The sequence below is a fragment of the Bombus affinis genome, chromosome 2, assembly GCF_024516045.1.
Source record: "Bombus affinis isolate iyBomAffi1 chromosome 2, iyBomAffi1.2, whole genome shotgun sequence".
Classification (NCBI taxonomy): domain Eukaryota; kingdom Metazoa; phylum Arthropoda; class Insecta; order Hymenoptera; family Apidae; genus Bombus; species Bombus affinis.
Window position 1 is genome coordinate 11306016 of NC_066345.1, and position 26584 is coordinate 11332599.

The following is a 26584-nucleotide window of genomic DNA, read 5'->3' on the forward strand; positions in this document are numbered from 1 at the left end:
CAGTCGAATATACAGAATGGTTAGATAAAGATGATGGCAAATTTAAGGGTTGATTCTACGAATTGGAATAAAACGAAAACGAAGAGTAACGATATTGCGTTTCAGAGTTCGTCTAATAGTATTTAAAGATCGATAAAAGTGGTGCATTTATATTAGATATATGCAAAGAATCTTTATAAAAATTCATCATATTTTGTTATTAGTTTCCGAGGTATTTCAAGTTCTCCAACCGTTAATTAAATATCTCGAATCAAAATTCATTTGTACGCTCGAAGTTCGCCACGGAATTCCTCCGCATTTGTGAAAATACCTCGTTGTGGTTTCATCATATACGTTCTCGTGATTCCTATTTAACGAACGTTGAATGTATAATTATTGCTTTCAACAGAATTCCAAGAGCTTGCTAATACGGAAGTTTCTTTGTCATTTCGATTCAGAGACCACGAAGCAATGAAATTTCAAAACAACCCTCAATTAATTTCTTTGGACCGCATCTACCCCATCGTGAAAATCGAATCTGCAGTGAACGTGTTAATTTGATTAAAAGTGCACGAACCATTGAAATTTCGAAATAACTCTCGACCAACTTCTTTGGACCATACCTACTCCAATTAAAACCCTGAAAAATCAGTTTACATCCTAAACGCAACTTAAATAATCATCTGAAATACAATCACAACCCTTTCGATATAATTTATTCCTCCATCCCATCACCATTTACTCTATTCGTGAATATTAAATCTGCAGCGAACGCGTTAATCTGATTAAAAGTCAACGGACCATTTCGAAACAACCCTCAACTCCTTGCAAACCTATTTGCTTCAATTAAAATCCACAAAAGTCAGTTCACTTTGCAAGATCCAGCCAAATAATCCTCGAAAACACAACCACCCTTCTCGACATTCTCCCTTCCCTTCATCGTGCCATCATTCTACCCTATCTCGAAACAGCCACAATTCTCATCCCCATTCTCGGCTCTTCACCGCAGAGATACGAAGTGTCGATTATCAGCGAACCCCAGTTTCGACGTGTTTCAGTCCCATACGCGACGAACAAACCGGAAACCGGTCGCACGAGTGGTGTAACACGTCGAACTGGTACGTGGAGGTTGGCGTCAGCAGGGGAGGCATTTTCGCGACGTTCTCGTAAGCTGTTCGTCTACATCTTGCGACTCGTCGATGCACTAACGGGTTGTAGATAGCAGATGACGCTCAGGGGATACACTGGGATGTTAATTCAGCTATTACTTATACATCATGATCGCCAGCCACAATGAGCCTGCCTCCGTGGGATTTTGGACCTAGGATAGTTTCTATAGGATTAGGGTCGGATGCTAATTTTCGAATCACGTACAGTCGAGTTTAAATATAAAATTTTCAAAATAAATATTTAATAAAAATATTTATTTTGAAATTTTATTAAACATTAAGTGTTTTAACTTTATAGATTTGGATTTAGATGAGACAGATTCGAATCGTTCATAGAAATGTAAGTAGTCGTTTAAAGCATAGTGGAACTTCGATCAAATGGATTTGAATCTTCTATGAATAATTTAAATTTCCAATTCTTACAAGGATCTCTAGACTGTGTAGATCTATGTGCCATTTTTTATTTATTATACGAAATGACTACACTGATTGTTTATACGTTGTAACGTATTCTAGTATTTGTTTTAATAGAGTAATTTTTAGACAAACGTAAGAAGTTACTCTTTAGAATTTTTGAGAGGAACTACCCTTCTTTTCATGATTTTCCATTTATCGAGCGAAACTTCCTGTCGTTACACAGACTAGTAGTATACTAAATGAAGAACTCTTGCAGCCGAATATTTCATGGCACAGAAGCTTCCCAAGTTTTCCATCTTGAACCCAGTCACCCTGCGATTCATCGAAGGAATTCCGGAGCCACACTGTGCAAGTTTTCCGACCGTTAATTAAATGCAGACAATAGCTGACCCTTGCTGTTATACTCGAATCGACGGGTCGTTATTCAAGTTATTTTAATAATCTCACGATTAAACGCATCTATCACACTATCTCGATGTTTCTTCGTTCTTCTACAAACTAATACCATTAATCTTTGTGTATGATGTAAAACTCAATGTACGGTATTCTGAACAAAGCTTCAATTTATACAATTGTAGGAGCATAGCGTTGCTAACAGATGTTTGTTCATCAAATATAAACATAAAATGGTGGAAACTATATTTGGCAATGAAATACAAACGTTATAATAACAATTAAACTTTACTCTGATAGTCCCTAACTCTCAACGTAGTTCAATTGTCTTAAAATTTGTCTGTTTCAATTCTCTCGATTCATCAAAGATTCACACAGACTCCTTCCATTTCTTGATTATACAACTCTCTTAGGCTATTTGAGTGTGTCACACAACGTGTCATTTCATGGTAAGTACAACCACGTATTACCTGTTATAAAAACTGTGGCTCATGTTAATACAAACAATTAATGGTAGTAATATGTGTGTTCCATTTCGTGTGCAAATTTGAGTGAATTATAATGAGATCGTTATTTAAGAAGAAACTACCTCAAGGGGGTTAAATATCTTAAACATACAACACATATTCTCATCATAAATGCAGTGAAATTTTCACATAACACCGTATATACCAAATCTCTTATTTCTTACTACTGATACAGTAGAACTCCATTTATATGAAATTTTAGTTAATGCTCCATTAACTGAATTTTCACTGCTTCAATTCCTCTATCTGAACGCGAGCTTCTACCATGTGAACGACAAATAATAGATAGCGCTGATAATTGGTGAGCTTCTGTTACAGAAACTCCAACTATATAAACTCTTTGTCCGTCAAAAAGTTCAGATAAATGGAGTTCTATTGTACTCTGCACAAATATACACAGATGCAGTTCTCACAAATTCTCACTTTTACATAATCATTATTCAACCTTCGAGAAGTCGCGACAAAATTGAACGATAGCAATTTGAAAAATAACGACGAACTGCTACCTAGGACAGTCTTCCTCTTTTACAACAACTTCTCGTGAGAATCATCGATCCTAGGTGGAGGTTTATACCATAGATGCAATTTTCTTTCCGGTGTGTAACGCTTCTCGAAAACTAGCGTACGTCGGGACGCCGCCGAAGCGTCGTTTACGTCGCGTGTACGGTGGTTATATCCACAAAAGGGCAACGCACCACCGTCACATCGACGACTTATCGATTCCTCGGCCGTTGCTCGCGAGGCTGTTCGTTTAATAAAACACGAAGACGGACGATGCACCTTTATGTCGGCCCAGTTGTGTTCGCGATCGAGTCCCAGCCGTTGTATCGTATCAATCATTGCGCGGCAAAGAAGCAAGACCGCTTTATTCGCGGCGAAAAGATATATGTCCACGTGGTCGTTTCGCAGGCGCAATTTCCTCCATGATCGAGGTTTATGTTGGAACTTAGATTTTTTTTCTTTTGGTCGCTATATTTTGTTGGGCCTTAATGCGTTGGGAAATTTGTAAAATTACGATGGCAGGCGATGGTTTGGAAATTTTATATGAAGCAAGTGGCGAAGGAATTATTAAATGGAATAAGAATTATTAGTTGGGGACTGGTAGTGTTAATACTTTCAAATATGTAAAATTTGTCTGAAAATTTATGTATTGATTATTCCAATTGTATGGATAATTCTAATATCAAAAGTAATTGAGTTATTTTTTTTATTATTAAAATTAAATTCGACAAAGCTCTGGCTGGAAAAATTTAATATATTAAATATTTTTTACGATTACTTGAAATATACCACTAATTTTAACAAAATTAATACAGACTTTTATTAAGACAGAAACGTGTATACGCCTATTTATTTTTATGATATTACTTTAATCATAATAATCTAATGTATTTAGATACAAAATAAAGATTGCAAGTTTTAATCCTCCGCCTAATCGCTTTGGTAGCTATTTACGTGAGCGTTAGCTATTCGATACTCTTATATCGTGCAGAACATCGAAGGTTTATACACAACTTGTATTTCGTGATGCTTGTAAATAAATTGACACCATAATTAGACACAAAATCAAGCTTTATTCAAAGATTATAATCTCTGGTACTACGCCATCGCTGGACTGTAGATTTTTATACATTTGCACAAAATTTAAAACTGAAAAAATATATAGAATGCATATAATATGTAAAAACATATAAAATATCCTGGTTAAAAATAATAGTAGGCGCAACGAAACTTTATTTAAGCTTCATTTCTGTAAATTTATAAAAATTTGAATTTGCATAAATATTCGCAATCGAATCTTCACTCATATTACAAGCGTCTCTCAATCGCAATATGAATATCGACAGAATATCGATTATCCAATTATACACTCATTTACACACTTTCTCACTCGTTACGTACAATTTTTACTCTTTAAAAATTAGTAACCGATACGAATTACGTATCTTGCACGCGAAACCAACTGTAATAATCGTCGATATTCCCTACTTAAACGTGCAGGAATTTCATCGAAACGTCGTTGAAAACAATTCGGTCGTTCGTGGAAGCACAGACTAGCGTACGCTACTTGGTCTTCATTGGGGCGAAGTATAAAGTTTACGGGCACGCTATACCGAATTCATGTAAGCCTGTAAACCAGCAGTTTCCCGCGTGATTGGCCACTGGAGAGGAAGTAAATGTCCAAGGGGATCGACAAGGAGTCGATTATACAGGCCGAATCAGACAACTGGGTCAAGTTGCACCTCCCTCGGTCGTTATCGGTGCACAGTCAAGTGGCCGTGACGTAAATGACGTTGGCGTAATGATGTCGCCCTACGTCGTTTCTCGAAAACTACCGAATTGTCGACGTTGCACGCGAGCAAACGTCCGAACGACCGTTCCATAACATCGTACTTCCTATCTGCTGGGGCGTGGCGTTTCTCGTCTGACAAATCATTGCCAATCAGAACCAAATGGATATGGCACAACCTGCGCTGTTTGTAAACGATGCATCGTCAAACTAAGTTTTGCGCGATTGGTTTAATTATAATGCGAGGGTTTCTTGTAATTTTCAGAGTTTCAATGAGATTATTCTGAGACTGATCTTCCTGAAACCTAATATTGGATGGCCTACGACTTTAGTTAATTTGTCTGCTGTCTAATTGTGATTTCATTAGCTTAGCCTGACTGTTCTATGGTTGGTTATTACTAGACTGCGAATTTTTATGATATCCAAACTAGAATGCATAATACTTGGTGTTATATATAATAGATAAAACAATTTTATATCAAGATTCTATTTTTTTTATTTTTTAGTTACACCCATTCCAAAAAATATTAATTTGCATAAAAATCCGAAGTCTAGTTATTATAAATATGTCAGATCCCTGAAAACTTCGTTTATCCTGACTGCTTTACGATTGTTATTGCTCTAAAGAATAGTTGTTCTGGAAATTTTAACTTCTCTATAAGTTTACTATTCAAATTCGAATTGCTCCCATAATCTCGACTATATATCCGTACGTATTTGTTCGAAAAGTTCTAAAATTAATACGAAGCATCCTTTATCCTAGCAATAATTCCCCATCAGAATGTCCTATGAAGGTTTACAGTATCAGACAAAAGAAAGTTTAAAAGAGAAGCAATACGGAAAAAATGACAATTCATTGGTCTCAAATATTCCACTTCTCAACGCAATCGCTCAATCGTGCCTCGATCTTTCAAATTCTCTCCAAATTCAAGCCCTAAATCCACCTGAAAAGAGTAGCAGTCGCCTCATCGTAGATGCGAATTCTCTAGTGAAACCAGAATTGTAGCCGGAGAACCGGTAGGCTGGTTTGTTGCCAGATTAAATTGTAACCTGGTGGAGGTTCGTCCGAATCGAAAAGGGATGGCACGGAGCACAACGGCGGCAGCAGAGAGAAAGAGAGAGGGAGAGAGAGAGAGAGAAAGGAAAAAAGGGAAACGCGGGTCAGCGAAGCGGTCGCGGTTACGTCCGGAAATTGGCGAAACTTTGCGGAAGGTAAATTAGCGGCGGTAATAAAAAGCCGGTTGGTTCGCGGTTCTCGTTGAGTTTCGCCCCTACATCTTCACCCTCGACGAGTCGCTGGCCCTCGAACCCGAACGAACTCGATGGCTGGAATGGCCGACGAAATTATGAGAAGTCTCTGGCGCAAGAACGGCAACGTCGTCAGGTTCCGATTGGCCGGAAGAACAAGCGCGTCGACCGGCCAAAAACAATTTGCTTAATGCTCCTCCAACTCGCGCTATCGTTCCCTTGATAAGACGGCTGACGTATATCTATATATACGTGATCCAAGGCCGGCCGAGTCGAAAAAGGGGATCATCCCCTGCGTAATCTTGCCAGATTTGCATTTAAAGGAGAACGTTTAGATCGGGATAGGCTGGCTGAGGAGCGCATTCCATGATTTTCATCGCTTATCCCGCGACGTACCAACGCTACTAGTCGAGCACTAGCAAGTTAGCATCGACGACAGATGGATCGTTCCTCGATGCTACTTGCAAAGGAAGAGGATTTTTCTTAGCCGGGGATCAGTCTACTTTGTAAGAAGGACAGTGATTTTACTCTGCTGAATTCTTTACTCGGTTTGTTATCGAGCTGAAAGTGGTGAGAGGTTTGAGATGTCTTTTGGGATTGATGATATTGCGGGTAGAGTTGGTGTATTATTTAATAGCAATCGTTTTTGGAATACTTTTTCATAACAGGTGGGAGTGAAAAAAACGAATGAAATATGAAAAATCTGATGATGAACTTGTTTAAGTTAATAGCGTATATAGCGTTTTTTGGATAACCTGAATATAGGAAGTGCACAATTAAATACTATAATTAAATAAAGACACTATAAATTGAATATTATAATTCGCCTATAAATTCGTATCTTACTATCGTTATATTTAAAATTTAGCCTTAAAAAAGTTTCTTCTAATCTTCATATATATTGCTTTAATATTTCGTGTTTTGATAACTTATTCAGGTTTCATAAATTATCTTCAGTAAACTCTTTTGAAAATCATATGCTATTAAACATAACTTCTTTTAATAATACACCTTCTACGGGCAGTATGAAATCTGTATAACATCTCATTTGTTTCTTCCGACAACGATATCTGAGAATAAAAGTTCTATTTTATCCGTGAGAAACATGCACCACTAAACATAATTACTTCTAACAAAAGTTCCCTTTTATCTGCAAAGAAACATCTACCAAGCAAGCACAGTCCTTGTTATTAGACCTACTCAATCTCTCCATCTAATAACACTATGAATAAAGTAGTCAAAAGAACAGATTTAAAAATTTGCAACAACACACACTTAACAAACGGAGGATACATCTTAACGAATTGGCTAAAAAACTGGCACAAATTTCAAAGGTCAGAAGATTAAAGAGAACGAAAGCATACGAGTTATTGGAATGAAAAATAAGCAAATGGAGTGGAAACGCTATGAAATGTTATCCACACGCACGCGATATCTACGCTATCAAATTTGCTGGTTGGCTCAACAAAGTGAGTTGTAAATGTGATATAGGTATCAAACAAAAAAAAAATCTAATAAAAATATCTAAAAACAGAATTTTACTACCAAACATTTTTTTTCGATCGACTTCAGCCTCAAATCGAATCTGTGCAAATCTCGCAGGAGTGCAGAATTGTTCTCGTCGCCTAACGAGCGTAATAGATCGTTGGAAGATCCGCTGTCCAGCGTGACGATTACGAAATCGCGACAGATCGCGCCTAATTACTGGCTCGTCGATGTTCATTCCCCCGAGAGAAACGTTCTGGCTGGTAGATCCGGCCTGTTAAAAAGCGTTGCTCGGAAATTCCTACCTTTTTTTTCGTTCTCTACCAACGTTCCAACCAGCGAGAGAAAGATAGATAGTTAGAGAGAGAGAGAGAGAGAGAGAGAAAGCAAGAGCAACGTTTCACCCTTTCCCATCCCTCGGTGCATCAGCCACCCCCTGTCTCCTCCTCCTCGTGTATTTTCCGGGGAAATGCAAATTCCGGGTCACTGACATCGACTCGATTCGAGCGATATATCGTAGCGACGACGTAGAAGGGAAGTGGATGTACGTGTGCGGAAAGATAGAGGGTACACACCGTAGAATATATTTCCAGCGAATTTTTCCATATCCTCTTCGGAGTCGGAGGCCTCAGGTTGCTTGGTGACGAGGTCGAAACTGCCTGCTCCGCTCGTCAAACGACCAGCGAACATTTCGTATTACTGTCGCGACAGAGAGTTCCAGCTGATGCTGTTAGAGGATTTCAGGAGAATTAGTCGACGCACAGCGCACGGACAGGAGTAGTGGCGCGTACTTGGTCAGACGATTGCCTAGCTCAGAGATGGAGTGGTGAAAATATTGTAAATCGAAGGATTTTTACTCGATGGGATGGATTTATGGAATTTTTGAGTGTCGGTGAAGCATTTCTTTTATATTTTCCAACACCGTAGTAGGCTACTATATTTAGTTAGAGGATTTCAGGAGAATTAGTCAACGCACGGCGCACTGGCAGGATATTCGGCGCGTCTCCGGTCAGACAGTACCGTTCTGCAAGAATTGGAAGAACGAAAATATTGTAGAATATTGATTCGATGGGACGCATTTATGATATTTTCCGTTATTGATTTAGAAATGTTGAATGTAACGCTTACAATCTGTTGAATTAGAAGTTTATTGGAAATTCAAATGTTTGGCGAAGCGAATAGTAGAAAGATAATAGAGATTGGTATTTTAATTACAGAAAAAACGTATAGAAATATATTTTCTAAATATTAACGGCACGAAATATGTAAAATTTAAAGAATTCTAATAAAGTGATGATATACGTTAAATATATTATGAAATCATTTTAATCAATTAAAAAGAGCTCCGTTACGTAATCTATGTGAAAAATAGAAAACGTTATTACTTCTAAATTCACAATGTCTCCTTCACTGTAAAGGTATTCGCTAGAATTCAGTCTACCGATTTAACCAATCCTGTTCGCTCGTGTAAACGGAATGATGAAAATTTGCAAAATTTGCAAAAGGGAATTCCCATTTTTCGTTTGCACACGTCCGACGAAAATTCTTCGAGTCTGCACCATTCTGGTAGTTCGTGCGTTATCGTTTCGAGTCTGGGTCTCAGTGTAGACCGATCTCAAGGTTTATCGTTGGACGATCAATTCTCGAAAATCGCCGATCGGGCACCGTGGCCGAATATGAAAAGGAATCGTGCCAAACCGCTTACTAAAAACTTGACTGTGATTCGTCTAACGGGCACGCAACGGTACGCTGCAGAATTCTTTGGATTAACCGCAACGATAATCCCAGAATCGATCCATTTAACGAGAAGGTTTCAGTCTGATTCCGCGTAACCCGTTTGTTGACCATCCTCGTTTCTAAAATTGAAAGGTGTTTATGGTGGTCGTTCCAATATTTCCTCCGATATCTTGCATTTAATTTTATTGTTCTTCTTGTTTGTGGCGACTACGTGTGGTTTTCTTTGACTTCTTAAATGTGAGTGTTGGAAAGTTATGTTGATGTAGCTTTATGGAAGACTGGAGTAAGTTTAGAAAGATTGCAAAAGTTCTAGAATAAACAGAATTGCAGAGGAGATCAACTACTTAAATTATATAATTATTTAATATAATAAAATTTTATACGTATGGATACTTATGATATGAAAACTTATTAATATCGTTTATCCTATATAAGTGGAGAATAGTAATGAAAATTTGAATCCAAAAGGAAAGAATTTAAAGAGGGATATGTCACTTTTTGATGGATTTATCTTGAAAAGAATAGATTAATTAATTTATCTTCTTTTCTTGTTTAGTTATGAATTAGTAATTTAGTTATGTTTTTTAGTAATTCGATTACGATTCCAAGAAATATTTGTTACATTTCGTGCATATGTATTTAATATGAATTCAAATGAGAGGCAACGATTTTCCACGGAAGCATAAAAATTAGGGAACCGAATGGGGAAGATATTAAATATCAATTACACGGTCGCGGATTTAATAGCAGCATGTATTTAATTGAGATTACTAAATTATAAAATTCGGATATCCGATTTCAAAGTAATGTATGCAAATTGCAACTAACAAAAATATTTGTTGTTGTCATGTTTCAGTGATATCGATACCGAAGCGTGGAAAGGCAACAGAAAGGAATTTAAATGGTATAACATTTCGCACAATGTTAAAATTCGTACTATCCAATAAATAAATAACATTAGAAGTGTTATTATTCATCCAAGTTATCTCTTAGAAAGGAATTTTTTCTGTCCATTAACAATATCTATTAATGTATTCTATTTCTAATTTCATTATACTTCGTTTTTCATAATACAAAAATAATATACAACGTAAATCGCAAAAATCAACAGAGACAATAAACGAATGTACGAATAACAGTATAAAGATGCAGTATAAAAGAAATCCGACGTAATCTAAAAATTAAATATCATTATACAAGAAAAATCCCGTTCCGTTAACAATTCGCTGCATATCAACGAATTTCCAGAAATTCACTTCGCGTTGCATAATTAATCGTATAATTTCCATCGTCCTGCAATATCGTGAAATATTCTGCAAGCTTCGTGATGGCTGCTCGGCCTGCAGCCTATGATGGATTTGTACTGAAATTGGAGCTGCCGTGTCGTTTGAGGGTTTCCGTGGTGTCGTATTGCGGCCTGATAGCCTTTGATGCACGCGATGCGTGTCCGCAAACAGGGAGAAGTCTTATCGAGCCGAGAAAGGACAGCCTGTGTCGCTATTGCGACGGAGGCTCGTTTTGTTAACGCGAAACCATCGATAACTTCGTATGGTACCGTGGCTCGTTTTACCCTTCCTGGAAGAGATTATTATTTGATGCTTCGATCACTGACTCGAATAATTCTATAAATATCAACCCTCGAATACGTAGTATTTTCGTCTTGAAAAATTTACCATTGATATTTCAAAATAATATGGCGAGACGTTTCATCTTTCTCGGAAGACATTGTTATTTCGCTCGTGGATATTTGGACGAAAGCTTGAATTTTTTTATTGAAATCAAGTCTTGGATTCGTGGTAGTTCCAATTTGAAAGATTCGCGATCCTTAATGCGAAATCATCGATACTCCGAAATAATAAATATTTTACCTGTCCTAGAATAATTCCATTAGAATCAAGTCTGCAGGATATATAATTTTTATAATTATAATTGTTCCGCCATTTGTATGATTATATATATGTTGCATACAAAATTATATCCTTCTCAATCTCATATATGTATTTGATTAGGGAGATCATTCATAACATATTCGTTGTAAAAAATTTGCAATTTTATAACGTTTCTATTATTTGTATAATTGTGAACATTTTGTGTATTGGATTATGTTATCCTTAATATTATACGTTTTTGCAGGCACAGATAGGTTTTAGAGTCACCACTAGAGGGTCGTTTCATCTAGGATTTAAGTGGCGCTGAAAGGTGATATCCTTTTTTAAAGGGTCTCTCTGCATAGGAAACTAGAGCATAGAATTTAGTTCACCTTTTTAGTTACTCCATGAATTCCAAGAATAATTCCCTGCGCCGGTTGGGCTAAGGCAAAAAAAGAGAAAAGGACGGGAAACACAGCAGCACGAATGCCGGCCCATTAGCCCATGCAACAAAGAAAGCCAAAGAAGTAAGAGCAATTGCAATAAAATTTGTTGTCACGAACGCGAAAGGGTAAAAACGAAGAGAAACCGCTAATTTGCAAGTAAAAGGCGGTTGCGTCGCTATCTAAAATTCTCTCCACTTTCACCTCGCTTTCTCACCGAAAGAATCGGGGGAAAAAATGAAAAATGCAAAAATGAAAGAAATAAAAAGAAAGTAAGCGAAAGAAGCTACCTCGGACCGGAAACAGCTGCGTGACAACCGCACGCGACAGAATATATCAGCCAGAGGGTGGAAGCGCGTCTTCTTCGTCTCTCTTCCTCTTCTGTAGCTGCTAAGCTTTTGTCTGACTTTTAAATAGAGGCCAGTAGCAGCTGCCTGAAATCCTCTTCTAGTTATTATGATTTTCTTTTGGGACAGTGACCTCATTTTCCAAAGGGGATAAAGACTGTTCGAAACAGCTTCCATGTGGGCCGTCCCGATACCGTGACGCTCGAAACACTTTAATTGCCACTGGAGAAATAGTTCTTGATCGAGTTTATATACATAGTCTTCGAAAATGAAATATTTTTTCAACGATCGTAGTATATTCCTGAATAATTCCTATGGCTGTATTAGGCGACTTTATTGGGATAAGTTTCGAATTTGAGTAAAATATATAATAAAAGTTTTCTTGTGGTTCCTACCATGTTTCTACGACACGGAGGGATATGTGTTAGAAACTGGGGAAGAAACGGGAATTTCTTACGATAAATTTGGAGAATTTATGCGAGTTCGTGGCGAGTCTCGAGGGCGAGTGGCAAGGACCGAGGGTAAGTTCTTGGGGTCAGGAGGTTTTATGAAGATTAGAGCAATCAAAATTATTTATAATAATGTAGAATAATATTAAGTTACGTGTACTTTGCCCATCACCTTACTCCAGTAATAACATTTTTATTTAATCGCGAAACATAACTCATACGTCACAAGATGTATTCAAGAATAACGAGATATTGGAACACAAATTTTTATCATATCAATCCTATACTATTAATCTTCATTCCCGTATTTCTATCTAGTCAATCCTATTTTATTTTCTCTTGCAAAGAAAGAAATTTTGTTCGCTGCATCGTTAACGATATTAAATTATGTACATTTTCCTTCTTGAAGTACTTCTACTTCATCATTAACATCCATGTTCATGTAGAAAATCTAAAATATCTCAAATCTAGATTTTCGTCCTATACAATAATTTCCTCTTCCCTATAAAACCCATCTAGCATTCATCATATTTTCTCAAGACGTTAGCCTAATCGATACCCAAATCCCTACCAGCCCTCTAACGAAATGCTAATCCGAGCTTCGAGAAGAGTGACGCAAACGTCCCAGACAATTATTCATATCGCCGCGCTATTAGTTACAAAGTCACGTTCCACGTGGGAACAAGCTCCGAGGGGGGTTGATATCGCGGCCAATTAATCCCGGGACACGAAAATAAGAATAACCAGGGGAAAGGAGGAGCAAGAATGTAAATGGAAGATTTATGTAGGAGCTAAATGAAGGATAGAAGTCGGGATGGAGCGCCATTTACTCGGCGACGGAAGTTCTCCCTTCGTATTCGCGCGACTCCGAAGGGAAGCGTCTTTCGGCCGATCCGCTAAGAGGAAAGTTCGCCACGCGATGCCAAGAGAAAAAAAAAGAAAAAATTACCATGTTGGGATCGTGAGGTCCCCGTTGTGCTTTCTTCTGCGATGTCTTCCGCGCTGGGTCGCGCTTCCGGTCGCCAGAACGTGCCCTGCAACCCTCTTGCAATTTATTCGACTTCTTCCTTTCCTTGTTTTGTCCGGGGAAAATTTCTAACAATAAGACGAGGAATGGTCGTGAAAAATTTCGAGAAATTTTATTATTGGTTAATACATTTGGAGATGCAACACTTTTAAACGAAGACTTGGTAACTTGTTCTTAAACGAGGACCTATTGTCTTAGGACAATTATACGTTTGTAGCACTATATTTGTAACAGTGGAATCAGTCGTCGTAGAATATTTCCAGAGACTTTGTTATCGGTTAATAAGATTGGAAATGCGACATTTTATAACGTAGACGTGTTAACTTCTTAATGAGCAAGATTACGTAAAGGCGATATTTCATTTATAATTTCTACTTAGTTAATTTATATTATCGAATTGAAATTCTGTTTTTAACATTGCGATTAATAGAGGAAGTTTCAAGAATTTAACTCGTATCATGTTCATCATCATTCTCTAGATCCTACGATTTTATTATATCTCCAATTAACCATGAATTTTATAATGAACAATTTTAAGTGTCTGCTCTTGTTAGAAAATTATTCAACGTCGAGATACATGAGTATGTAGATTTTTTGGTTCTCATAGGATATTCATGCTAAATAAAAATTCTTTTACCGTTCATTTTACACGGAGAAACACGTGAAGCAATTTGGGACAATTTCATAGCGAACTGGCACGAAATCGTGAATTTTTTTCGAGATTCGCATATTCACGTCGCTCCGTACCTATCATATATATCAAGGAAGTAATTGAATTTAATCCCTCGTGAAATTTTCAACGATACTTTAGGAAAGAGATGGGATTATATTACGGCAATATCAGGGACATTTATGGCCGCGTGGCAAGTGCCATCGGCGCACCGTCAGAAACGGACAAAATGATTTACATTGTGAACGCGATGCTACGTGCTAGCTCTGCCTCCGTTTCTCCCATACTCTGTATATCTCTCGTTAAATTGCCGCGAAATTGCCAAGTTCAATCTGCTCTGGTCACGCTAATTACCACGCTTTTTCGTTGGTGTCCGCTCTTGATAATTCCGCTTCGTTAAAAGTCTCCAACGATCGTTCAGTCTTCTCCTGAATTTCAACAACGGATGAAAATAAGCTTTCGTTCTTTGTGGAGTTACCAAGAATCAGTACTTTATGGCTGTAACAAGACCAATTTACACGATAATATAGACTTGTGTCTTAAATTTGATCGCCTATATAAAACAATTTATGGTTCAGTATTTTCCATCACAAATATCGTAAGAGATCTTTCGAAACTTTATATTGTCGATTTTGTTCGCTAATAACACAATTTCATGATACTTTATATATATTTCGACGTTAAACAATTTTCTATCGACGACAAATGTAAAAAGATTCATACTAAAAATGGAAGTTCGTTGTTACATAAAAACAGGAAGTAAAATGGAAGAGTTTTCTGTAGAAACTAGAAATTTCACGTTGTTTAATTGGTTCGTGGTTGAATAGTTTTCGAATAACAGCAGAAGTGTATATAAAATATTTCTCTGTAAAAGTCGTAGTTCATTGTTAAGTGATGGATAGAATAAAAACGAGGACGAGGATATTTCTGTGAAAACTAAAAAATCCACATTGCACAACCGTAACAGAATAATGTTCAAATAACAGAAAAATCACAAAAGAAATTCACTATAAAAATATAAATTATTTACTAAAAGAAATCACTGAGTAAAGAAGACAGCAAAGAAGAATCACATGAAAATATCTGCGATGTTCCAAACGCGAAGTAAAATTACTTTTTATTCCTGTGAAAGAAAAGAGAAGTAGAAAAATGGATCGGTTGAAATTTTAATAGGGACAACAGCAGCGGAATGCGTAGGAATATCCGTGGACTCGCGCGATCGCAATTATGTTCCGGCAGACCTCGAAAAGCGTGAGCAGACAAAATGATAGCTGAAAATTACGGCGGGCCATTGGAGAAACGTCGGATGGGGTGCACGCGCCGCTGCACCAGATATGGGAATCGAAAGCAACGAGCAAACGAGCCGATTCATTTATTTTCCGGCACGCGCAAATGCATATTGATTTCCCTGCCGTGTGAGTTTGCTCGAGCCTCCTCTTTTTCGCATATAGTAGCTTCTACAGGTACGTTCTAAATTAAAGTATCATATAGCGATGGTGATTGATTTAGCGATACAGACAATTCTATATAGTCTATTATCTTTTTTTATCTTCTGTAATGAAAACTGAAAGAAGATAAAGATAATTTGAATAGGAATCCATAACATGAATTGGCATAAGAATTTATAATATGAATTCGCATGAAAAATAATGAAGATGTAACAAGATTAAGATATAAGTTATCACGTCTGATTAATACATTAATTATTCTACTTATTGTATTTATCTGCGGATTTATTGATTATCTGTTTGCTATTTGAGAAAATATGTAATGGAAGATTTAAAATGAATAATGCATGCAGGATACCGAAGGAAAAGGAATTTCAGCAATGAAAACAGTAGAATAAAAAAACAGAAACAGGGAATCTCAGGAATGAAGAGGACAATAGTGAGATTATACCGCGAAAGTGAGTTGCAGCGATATAAAGACGACATGAGCATCAGGATAAGAACAAGGAATTGCAGTGATGAAGGATGAATTACGACGGGCATCAAAAAGAGATTGCAGGATGTAGCGAATAAATCTGTACAAGATTTGAAAGCTTAAATAAAAAAAAGAATTTAGAAAGTGAAGACGAGAACAAGTAGCCTACAGCCATACAGATTTCAGCAATAAAAAGGTAGTACGAGGGTACAGAAAAGGGAATTTCAATAACCAAAATAAGATAGCCAAATAATGCTACAAAGAAGAAAAAAATAGATTGCAGGAACAAAAGTACATTTACCATGTTACTATTATTACCAAATCACATAATCTTCTTCTGAAAGACATCTCCGATAAATATGCTTAAGAATCAAAAATACGTGCAGTCTCGATGCTCGATCTTCGTTATAATTTTTCCAGCATCACGTACCAGCTCATCCTCAAGCCAGAAAATTCGAACCTCTTCGCAAAACAACGAAGCGAACGTCACCTTTTTTCAAAGACAACAATGTACATAAATTTCCAACGCATCAGCCACCATTAAAAACGCCCGGTACTCCCTTTTCCGCAACGTCTGCCCCGTTTTTGCGCTTTTTGTTTAGCCCCCTCGCCCCGTGGTCAGCGCAGGACGGCGAAAACCCTCGCGTTTGCTTTCCCTTTCCAGAACCAACCCACCCCCTCCCGGAGCCTGACAAAACGCATCCCGTGACAACGTACCGGTTCCTTGCGTTCAGGAAAAAAAAGGGGGAACAGAATTCACTGCCGGTATTCTGGTCCACGGCGGGGCCGCGTTTTTAAAACGGTTTCCAGGAATCTCCGTCACACCGACGACCACGGTTCCCCGTCGTTTCCGCTGACCGAGACGGTCGCCGCTTCCGTTTTGAATAAAGAAATCTCTCTTCTGTGCTCTGGTCGTCTCGTTACATCGAAATCGGCCGAATTTTTCACTTCTTTTTACTGTACTATTTTTCAGACGGTCTGCTGAAGGAAATAAAGATTGTTTGGTCGTGAAACTTTATCGAGATGCTTCATGTGCGCAGTGGTTTACGGGACGAACGTGACTGCTCGCTGTTTTGAAGAATTAAAAATCTGTTGACTCCGCTGTTTTGGGATTTTTCAACTTAATTACTCGAGGGACTTTAATAACGAGGGCTTGGAATTTCTTAGTTCTAGGTACCTCGACACGGTGTAACAAATGCAGGAGAATATTTTTGAGATTATATTTCTTAATTAATATTTTTTTTATTGCTTTTTCGACTACAAAGAAAACTTCCACTAGAGCTACTTTAATTTTATATTATTCGAAGAAAAGGAATTTTTCAAGATTTTTTATTAATGTTCGTAACTCACGGTATAATTAATACACTATTATAAGCTAATATTATAAATGTCAAACGAACGTAGTAAAGGAAAAAGTAACCATACCATGTTCTTCAAGATTTTATTCCAAATATATCTTATTAAAGCTCACGTTTAAAGTTAGCAAGTGTCTCATGATTTATGAACAGAAACCTGTTCCCTGTGTCACGTGTATTGGAAAATCAATATAGATAGTCACATATGTATATCGTTATGCATTTTTTCTAAATTCAGTCGCAAAATTTAATCGAAAATGTTCAGTAAAAATTTATCTATACCATATGTCTTTATGAAACTGTTCCAAATTTAATTCGATTCAGCCAATTCTACTGAATGTTAACGCTTTCACCAAACAAAATAATGAAACCAAAAAGCAATCGGGTTTCTTCCCGTGGTATTCCTGGAAAACGGCACGGTGCATCGAGTTATTTTCTCGAAGCAACGTCGATCGTGCCAGGGCGCGATCGTTGTCCATAGAAATACATTTCGCGTTTCAATTTCGCCAGGCTCAATATCCGAAGGAAAACGCGAATCGATTCGCGGAGAAATTCAGCTCCCGGCCAAGCCCCGAAAACGTCGAGTCGCTGACGGTTTCGGCCACGCTCTTAAGCCTCTGTTCGTCTTCGATGTTTCTCCGCTGCCGCACCTTGCGAACGTTGCATTTCCATCGGATCGATCGCAACTGGAAATCGTCCACCCTTGCAGGATTTCCAACGCAGACCGGACAAATGGACTGCACGGCTTCTTTGAGTGTATCAGTTTTTCGGTTTATCTATTTGTTGAAATGATCCTGATAGCTAGTGAACATTTTTTCCTTTCTCTTCTTTTTTTTTCTTGTAGAACCTTACATATCTCTGGATCCTTTAATATAAAAATATCCTCGGAGGTTCTCGATAAAATGTATCACTGACGGCCACTGTATTTTTTGGTTCTGCATGTAGAATTAGAGGATTGTTTCGTTTATGAGAAAAAGAAGTTTCGTTTTTTTATTTTTGATATATCTGTGTTTCTTTGAGATTTCGAATAAAATTTATCACTGCAAAAATAGCTATTGGCCCTTTTTAACAGATTGACTGTCACCATGTTGTAAAGTTTTTAAACTAATGGAATAAAAAATGTTTCGTATGATTAAATTCCATGGATTGACAAATTTCCAACAACGTGAGAAAAAAGTGCGGAAACACAATATGCTATTTCGCAAAAATTAAATGTTATGGTGTGCTACATTTCAATCTATTGTGACTCTCGGTGCAAAATATATCAAATTCGTGTGGCAGTCAATGTATTGGCCATTTGTGTACAACTAAAATTTGTATTTCTTCATAGAGAAGGATGTATTCTATTATTTTCATGTTCCATATTTATGGGAAACATTTACATTACACATGTCGCAATGGCACGCTTTGTATTGTCGAATTTTTTCTCTGAATTTTACCTTTCTCTACTTATTAGTTTACATTCTTTTGTGCGAAGAGTTAGGTGGAGTTTTATTCAAGCTGCTATCTGGAAAATCAGAGACACCAGCCTTGTTGAATTGAGTTATAAATAACCCATGAACCGCGACCGAGCGTTTTACCTTGTTACCAAGGCTTATTTGGTTCGCTTGTTTGTGGACCATGCACTAGCCTCGTTGCCGTCTGACGAGAAACTTTATGAGAATCGTATAGGAGATGCTGGAATGAGATAGTGTTTGGTGCTCGCTTGATAAGAAGGATGGGTTCTTTGATATACGACGATGTAATAAGATCGAGATTACAAAATTGGGTGCACAAAATCATATATAGCTCACTCATTTCATCGTCAAAGAATAATTAACATTGAAATCTTCTCTTTCGTTAAGATTTAATTTATTCTCTCGTTATCTAATTTATAAATCATATACTTATGTGTCTATAAGTGTCTCAACAATTTTCTTCCACTTTTTTATCAATACTTCATCATACTGACACAAATTGTCTTATCAAATTGAAATTTCCGATTAAACGTCAAATAACCAATGCATATTCGATCAGACTGATTTCAAATTCAGCCAATATAATCATAATAGTCGTGTTTAAAGACAGTGATCATGTCAGTAATCGTATATAGCTCACTCGTTTCGTCGTCAAAAAATAATTAACGTTAAAATCTTCTCTTTCGTTAAGATTTAATTTATTCTCTCGTTATCTAATTTATAAATCATATACTTATGTGTCTATAAGTGTCTCAACAATTTTCTTCCACTTTCTTATCAATGCTTCATCATACTGACACAAATTGTCTTATCAAATTGAAATTTCCGATTAAACGTCAAATAACCAATGCATATTCGATCAGACTGATTTCAAATGCAGCCAATATAATCATAATAGTCGTGTTTAAAGACAGTGATCATGTCAGTAATCGTATATAGCTCACTCGTTTCGTCGTCAAAAAATAATTAACATTGAAATCTTCTCTTTCGTTAAGATTTAATTTATTCTCTTATTATCTAACTTATAAATCATATACTTATGTGCCTATAAGTATCTCAACAATTTTCTTCCACTCTCTTATCAATACTCTATCATACTGACACAAATTGTCTTATCAAATTGAAATTTCCGATTAAACGTCAAATAACCAATGCATATTCGATCAGACTGATTTCAAAGTCAGCCAATATAATCATAATAGTCGTGTTCAAGGGCAGTGGTAATGAAATTTCAAAATGCTTTCGACAAGCTATTCATAAACAAATTTTCGCGAACGTTGAAATATTTACACGAGTCACTGTGTGTATGCGTCGACTTAATAGATTAACTGTCAGTCACACTGAGCATTTTACATACAAACCATCTAAAATAAAACCGGAGAATATTCAAGAATATGTAAACCGTTCTCGTCGTTCATCGATATCTGTAACTCGATTCATATTCGATGTTTTCCAAGTTCACGTGCTTTCATCCCCTTTTTCCCTCCCCTTTTGCTTCCATAAGGGCAGAGCGTCGTTGCGTTTCCGTTAAAGCGAACTTTGTCGGTGATTCGGTCTGATATTCGTTGCAAAATGAAGAATCGCATCGATAGGACGACGACGACGATCTATGACGATTCCGTTCTCACGCTGGATAGTGCCGCGATGCACTTTTATCCTTTGCTCTCCCCCTCTGTGCCACGGGTTGGATCGATAGATATTATTTCCGGCCTGTACACGACACGCACTGAATCCACAATGCGCTTCCGCGTGTGCACCAGGCCGCCGCGACCAGTCGTCCATAGTAATGCAAACGCGATTTGCGTGAGTCTCGAAAAAACTACTGGCGAACACCTTCAGATGTTTATACGCATCGATCTATGCTTCGTTCTTTAGATTTCCGATGAATGACCAAACCCCTGATGAGAATTTCGTCTGAGATTTCTTGATTATTTGATAAATGAAGTTTCCGATTTATCCAAAATTTCTGGAAACGCGTTTTAAGATTTTCGCGTGAATCATTGCGTGCGGAAGGTGGAAACGTTGGCGAATTCGACGCGATAGAATTTCGATACGGGGCCTCTTGTTTATCCGACAGCCGTATATTTAGCTTTTTTGTGAATTTCCGGAGATCTGGTTTTCGGATTTGTGTACGAATCGTTGATATAGAAAATAATATTCGTAATTTGACTTGTGGTTCCCTTTTATTCGTTTGACAAGATGAAGTTTAAAATTTGTGTAAATTCCTAGCGATAGATTTAAAGATTGTAATGCGAATTGTTGGTATAACATTCGTATGATAAATATTCGCGCGCGTGCGTGGAAAATCGTGCATAAAATAGTCGATGGGATTTAGGATTTTTGAGAATTTGATGAATTCGAATGTGAAATGTTTGTAATTCGGCGCGATGGGATTTAAGGTTTCTATGAATTCAAGGAATTGGAATTTGAAATGTTCGCAAATTGAAAAGGTTTTCAGATTTTTGCGTTTTAAATACTTTGGAACGTGCGATGTTTGCGGATTCGACGCGATGGGCTTTACAAGTTTTGCCACTTCAATCCATTGAAATGTAAAGCACTTGCGTGTTTGATGCAATCTAAGATTTCCGTAAAAAGAATTTCAACATTGCGAAACTTAACAATTCTGCGGATTCGATGAAGTTGAAACGTGGTCGTTTAAAAAGTTAGTATTTTCGAAAATATAGTAAGTAAATATATGCATTATGTAATTCCTGTATTACCCTTCGGAACAAGGCACATGCTCAAAGATTAAGGAACATGAGGTACAATTTCACGTATAGAAGCCATTAATTCCAGATACAGTACGTGGACAGACTATTCTGGACATGGTATGTAATTTCCCACTGAAACTGCTATCTAAGCATTGATGTATTCGATTATCGAGTTTCCCGATATCAGCTGATCTAACGTCTTGCTGTTTGAAGCACCAATTTAACAGCCAGTCCATTTGAAGAATTCAACCTACTATTCCATTAAGTTAAATAATTCAAATTAATTGCAAATTCGAAATGAAGATCATGCATTATGAATTTCAAATGATAAAATATTCATCAACAACCAAAAATGTTTCAACTAGATCAAAAGATACGCGAATAAAGAGTATTTAATCTACATGTAGAAGTAGATCATAATAGATTGTAAGTATTTATGCAAATGTATATTTTTATGAACTAAAGAGATGAAATCTCCTAAATGAAAATTTACTTCTGATACTAAATATTATAAGGTATATTCTACTTCGACTATTTTAGACATCTTTACACATCATGCGCGTCGCTGCATTTCTAAATATCCTATAAATGCACAAAAATTCACATAGTATAATAGCAATCGACTCATCGACTCTGAAATTTCCGCGAGTAATTACCAAACTCCTCTCTTTTATTCGTTTTCCTTCAAGCGTCCGTAATTAACGATCTTCTCGTGCGTTCTCTCTTTTTCTCTTTCTCTTTGGCTACCAACAAATGTACAAGCCAACCGCACAAAGTTAGAAATGTGGCGCGCAAACGTGATACAGAGCAGAAGGCAATCGTCGCGTTGTCTGGTCCGCCAGCGTGGAACGCGAACCCGCTCGAACGTGAGGGAAAAGCGTTTCGGCACACAAATCCGGGGAACCGCTTCAAAAGCGCTCGCGTTTCCTCGAAAATTCCCCCGAAAACGTTTGCCTGAAATATTCAACCAGGCAGCTTATGCTCAACATTTTTCACGAATGAGGAGGAAAAAACGAACGAAGGAAAAATCAAACGCGCACCACGTACGCTGGTGGTTGGGTCGAAGGAAGGAAAAACAAAAGTGGAGGAACGAAAGAGAGAACGTAGTATTGTTGTAAAATTGCGTCGGAAACATCGTTCTCGGCGGAATAACACGATGTTCTACGCTCGAAGATTGACGTTCTACTCCGAAACTGCGCTTCTCGAAACAACAATGCTCCAAATAAAGAAAATAGTTATATTCCGCTGCAAAAGGAAGGGGAAGTGTTTCTGTGTTTAATGGAAACGCGCTGTATTCGCCGTTAGTTCTCGTATTTAACGGACTTTGCGAGTTTTGCGGGATGTACTTCGTTTGCTGCTCCTCCAACAGTCGCGTTAAGTAGAAAGGGAATGTCATGGGCAGACACGGCCGATGAATTGATTTTGACAAGTTTGCGTTACTTAAGATTGAAAGATCGCTTTCTAGAATGAATTCTTTCCGTTTCTCTTATAAATTTTACTTATTGTACGTGGTATTTTTATTTTCTTTTATTTCTTTTACGAGGAAGATTTTAGAAATTCATCTTTTTTAATTTTTCTTTTTTTATCTCTCATAACCTTGATAAAGTGAACTCGGTATGTTTAAACGTCCCTTATCGAATTTAAGGTGATCGTTTAATGTACATTTTCAGGTTATCAGAGTGATGTATCCAATTCATAATTTCTCTAGAAATTATATCACTTTGTAACAATAACACGGATCAGTTTCAACTTCTAAAAATCTACTGATTTCTCATTAATATCTCGATTGTCATTTGAAGAATTTGTTAGGCTCGCAAACATGTACCCCGAAAATAACTGATAAATCTATCAAACGTGACAAACAAGCAACGATCATATTTGAAATGTCCAATATCGTGCAAACATACATATTTATCTCCACAAGCAAATAAAACGACAATTTTAGTAACATGGAACATCGTTGAATCGAAAAAATGGATCATCGGCTCACCATGCTTCATTCTCGTGAAAAAAGAAGAACGACCCGATCCAACGCGTGGTTGGCGCATACAAATCGTCGAAGCGATCCCGCTCGAAAATGCTCATCAATTCTCGAAAGAGGTGTTCGGCGGCGGTGCCATCGGCAGCCATTAAGTTGGTCTGCTAGCAACTGAAACGTGGTTCGCGATTTCCCTACGTCTCGCCTCCTTCTCCTCCTGCGATTCCCCTTTTCTCTTCTCGTCATCCCACGCGAGAAGAGGACGACGTAGACGGGTGTAGCAAAGCGCTTAAATTTAATCAGGCTGGAAATTCGGGGGCTCGAAGCGGGAATAGGCGGGCCGACGCTAGGGGCGGACGTAAAATTTATTATCGCGTCAATTAGAAATTGATGGAACGCCGGATAATCGATTTAGGATGGAATCGGGCCGCGCTCGCGAAACGACCGATCGCCTCGTTTTCCCGCCTGTCTGTTTCCGGCCGTTCGACCGTGCACGCGTTTCATTACGCGTTTTGGAGATGGTTCAACCTATCTGTAAGGCTATTTTTTTTAGCTTCGGATTTGTCAGTTTTAAACACGACCGCGGGGTTTACCAACGTTTCGGTTCTGCGTTGCGTTTATCGATGATCGATGAGCCGCTTTTATTGGTTCGTAAACACGTTTCTCTGTGAATGCGAGTGAATGCGATGAATCGTGTCATTAAGGTGGCTTCGTGTTGTATAATGTTTGCGATCGAATCGAGCAATTAGTATCGCATAGAAGGTTTCGCGGATGTCCAGCGTGGAAAAATTTCAGATCTGCATCTGGTAGTTTAACATATCACTCGTGTATTTCAACAGTGAAATAAACAAGGGAAAACGGCAAGCTGTTTGAAAGCTAACAAACGACTATTTATTAAACACATAATGTTTACAGAGAGCATAGATTCTAGCAACCAATGATCGAAATATTTTTTCAATTCAATAATCAATTCCATGTTTCCAAAACTTTTTTGTTTAGCTGTGTTAAATATGTATCGCTACACACTATTGAACATTTGCAAAAAATATTGATTGCTTGTCTGATTATTTATCAAATTCTATAGATTCATCGACTATTTTCAAAAAATTTATATTTGTGAATGTAAAACAGGCTTGTTCGTCATATTACCGTTTCCAATTGTTAAACTTAGATTGTTATAAAAATATATTTTACAGTAGCAATAATAGAGAGAAGAGATAAAGAAATGAAACGTTTAAATACTTTGCTCGACGCTCATTGATATCTGATCTTTTACCGCCAAATCTGTCACAGTCACCCCACGACGCAATCTTCGTCCTCGCAGATGGACAAGGATTCTCCATCCCTTGCCGCAAGGGATCGAGCCACCCCATAGTACCAAACACGGGTTCCCACTGCGATATGACACATTACACGTCGTCGAGTTCGTCGAACAATTGATATTCAAATAAAACGACCGAGAAGACGTAAATAGTTTCCTGTCGGCGTCACCCTTTTGGGTAAGTCGTAAAACAGCGGAATAATGGCCATGACGGGGTTCAAAAGGGTGAAACGAGAAGAGTCGAGTGGTCTTACGTGCCCGTGCCTAAACACGGCCACTTGTATTCAAAGGGATTGCACGGTAGACGACTGTTAACGACGATGGTAATAAGATGTCAGAAAATTCACTGTCACAGAGGTCGCGTGACGTGGACGCGTCTAGCCCTGATTAAAATTTATCAGCGATGAAATTGTCACTCTTTTCAACAGGAAGATGAATTCTGAAATGATAGAGGAGAATAGATTCGATCTTGATCGATGCTTGATTAGAAAAATATGTTTGTTTCGCTGTTTGCATTTTATTATTCTCTTTCTTATTTGATTTCTGTCTGCTTGTTTTACTCCTTCGACTGTCCAAGACAGTAAATTAATTGTACCTTCGGTGAATAGAGAGTAGACGGTGCACGTAGGATGTAAAATGATAGCACTATGTCCATACTACTATTTTAGTTTGCACCTAATCGTGTTGTGTCTATTATAGATTCGGATGCATGTGAAAACTTATACGCGTATACTAACGTATAATTGCAAGCTGAGAATAATAGAACTAAATTCTAAATAGGAGACATCTATCAGTCTGTGTGATTTTGAACGAAATAATTTCAATATCGTATTTATCACGAACCAAGTGATTTCGAAAACATGTGAAAGAAAATTTATATTGCAAAATCTACGTCTATGTGGCTGTATATTCCAAATCGTTTGCCTGCGACCATACATTCCGCGCATTTCTCTTAAAAACACCATACAGTGCTCACTATGCAGCTAAAAATTACTCAAACTTCCAGTCAACTTCACATCCCATTATTTTCCGACAGCAGAACCTGTTGACTTTAATTGCATACGCGAGCATCTCGTCCTCATGGAATAATCCTGCCATCCATTCTCTCATCCCTCTTTTTTTTTTACCACCTCTTGGGTTGAACTTCCCGAACGCAGAACATTCGAACAGAGGAACGAATAATAAAATGTAGAAAGTGGGATGGTTAGAAAGACGATGTCAGGGTGGAGAAAATCTTGAAGTCGATGGACCGACTTTACGACTTGTCTCAGAGAGAGAGAGAGAGAGAGAGAGAGGGACGATGGATGATAGGGGTTGGAAAAAGGAAAGGCCAAAAGTTCCTGGCAGAACTCAAAGGCGTTCCTTTCCCGTTTTCCCCCATTTTAAACTATCGAGCGGGCCGACTTCACTTACCCGGAGGCACCATACTAATTAGAAAACTTGCCAAGTCTCTTCGGACCATGGGAACGATCGTTGGAAAAGAGAAATCGGGAAGGGGACCAGCGGGTGGAGATATCGAAGACGTCAGAATCGCAGGCAGATAGCGACGCAAATATTTGCCTGGACGTGTATCGCAGAAATGTCGACATTCCGATGGTGCAGTGGGTTTGCGAAAATATGAACGTTATGGAGAAACGTAGGTCGTTACCGTTCTTTGAATGTTTTTGCTTCTTCCCTTTTTTCTTTTCTTTTCTTTTTTTTGTATCGTTATTTGTAATAAACATGCGATGGCGTACTAGTAAAGAACAGATCTCGTGTAAATTTTACTGCACTATCTCTAAAGAAGTAGG

The 26584-nt window shown here is 37.7% G+C and overlaps 1 protein-coding gene across 3 annotated transcripts in view; it reads left to right on the top strand.

The window, feature by feature from the left end:
- The window catches only part of LOC126928917 (bifunctional heparan sulfate N-deacetylase/N-sulfotransferase), a 371054-nt gene that overhangs the window by 131039 nt on the left and 213431 nt on the right, over positions 1-26584 (top strand). The window contains exon 1 of one of the 3 annotated variants that reach the window (XM_050744800.1): positions 24948-24972. The exons of the other annotated variants lie outside the window; for them this stretch is intronic. The gene's annotated coding sequence lies outside the window, so the exon portion shown is untranslated. Of the gene's footprint in view, positions 1-24947; positions 24973-26584 lie in introns of those variants that run through there. 3 annotated transcript variants of the gene reach the window in all.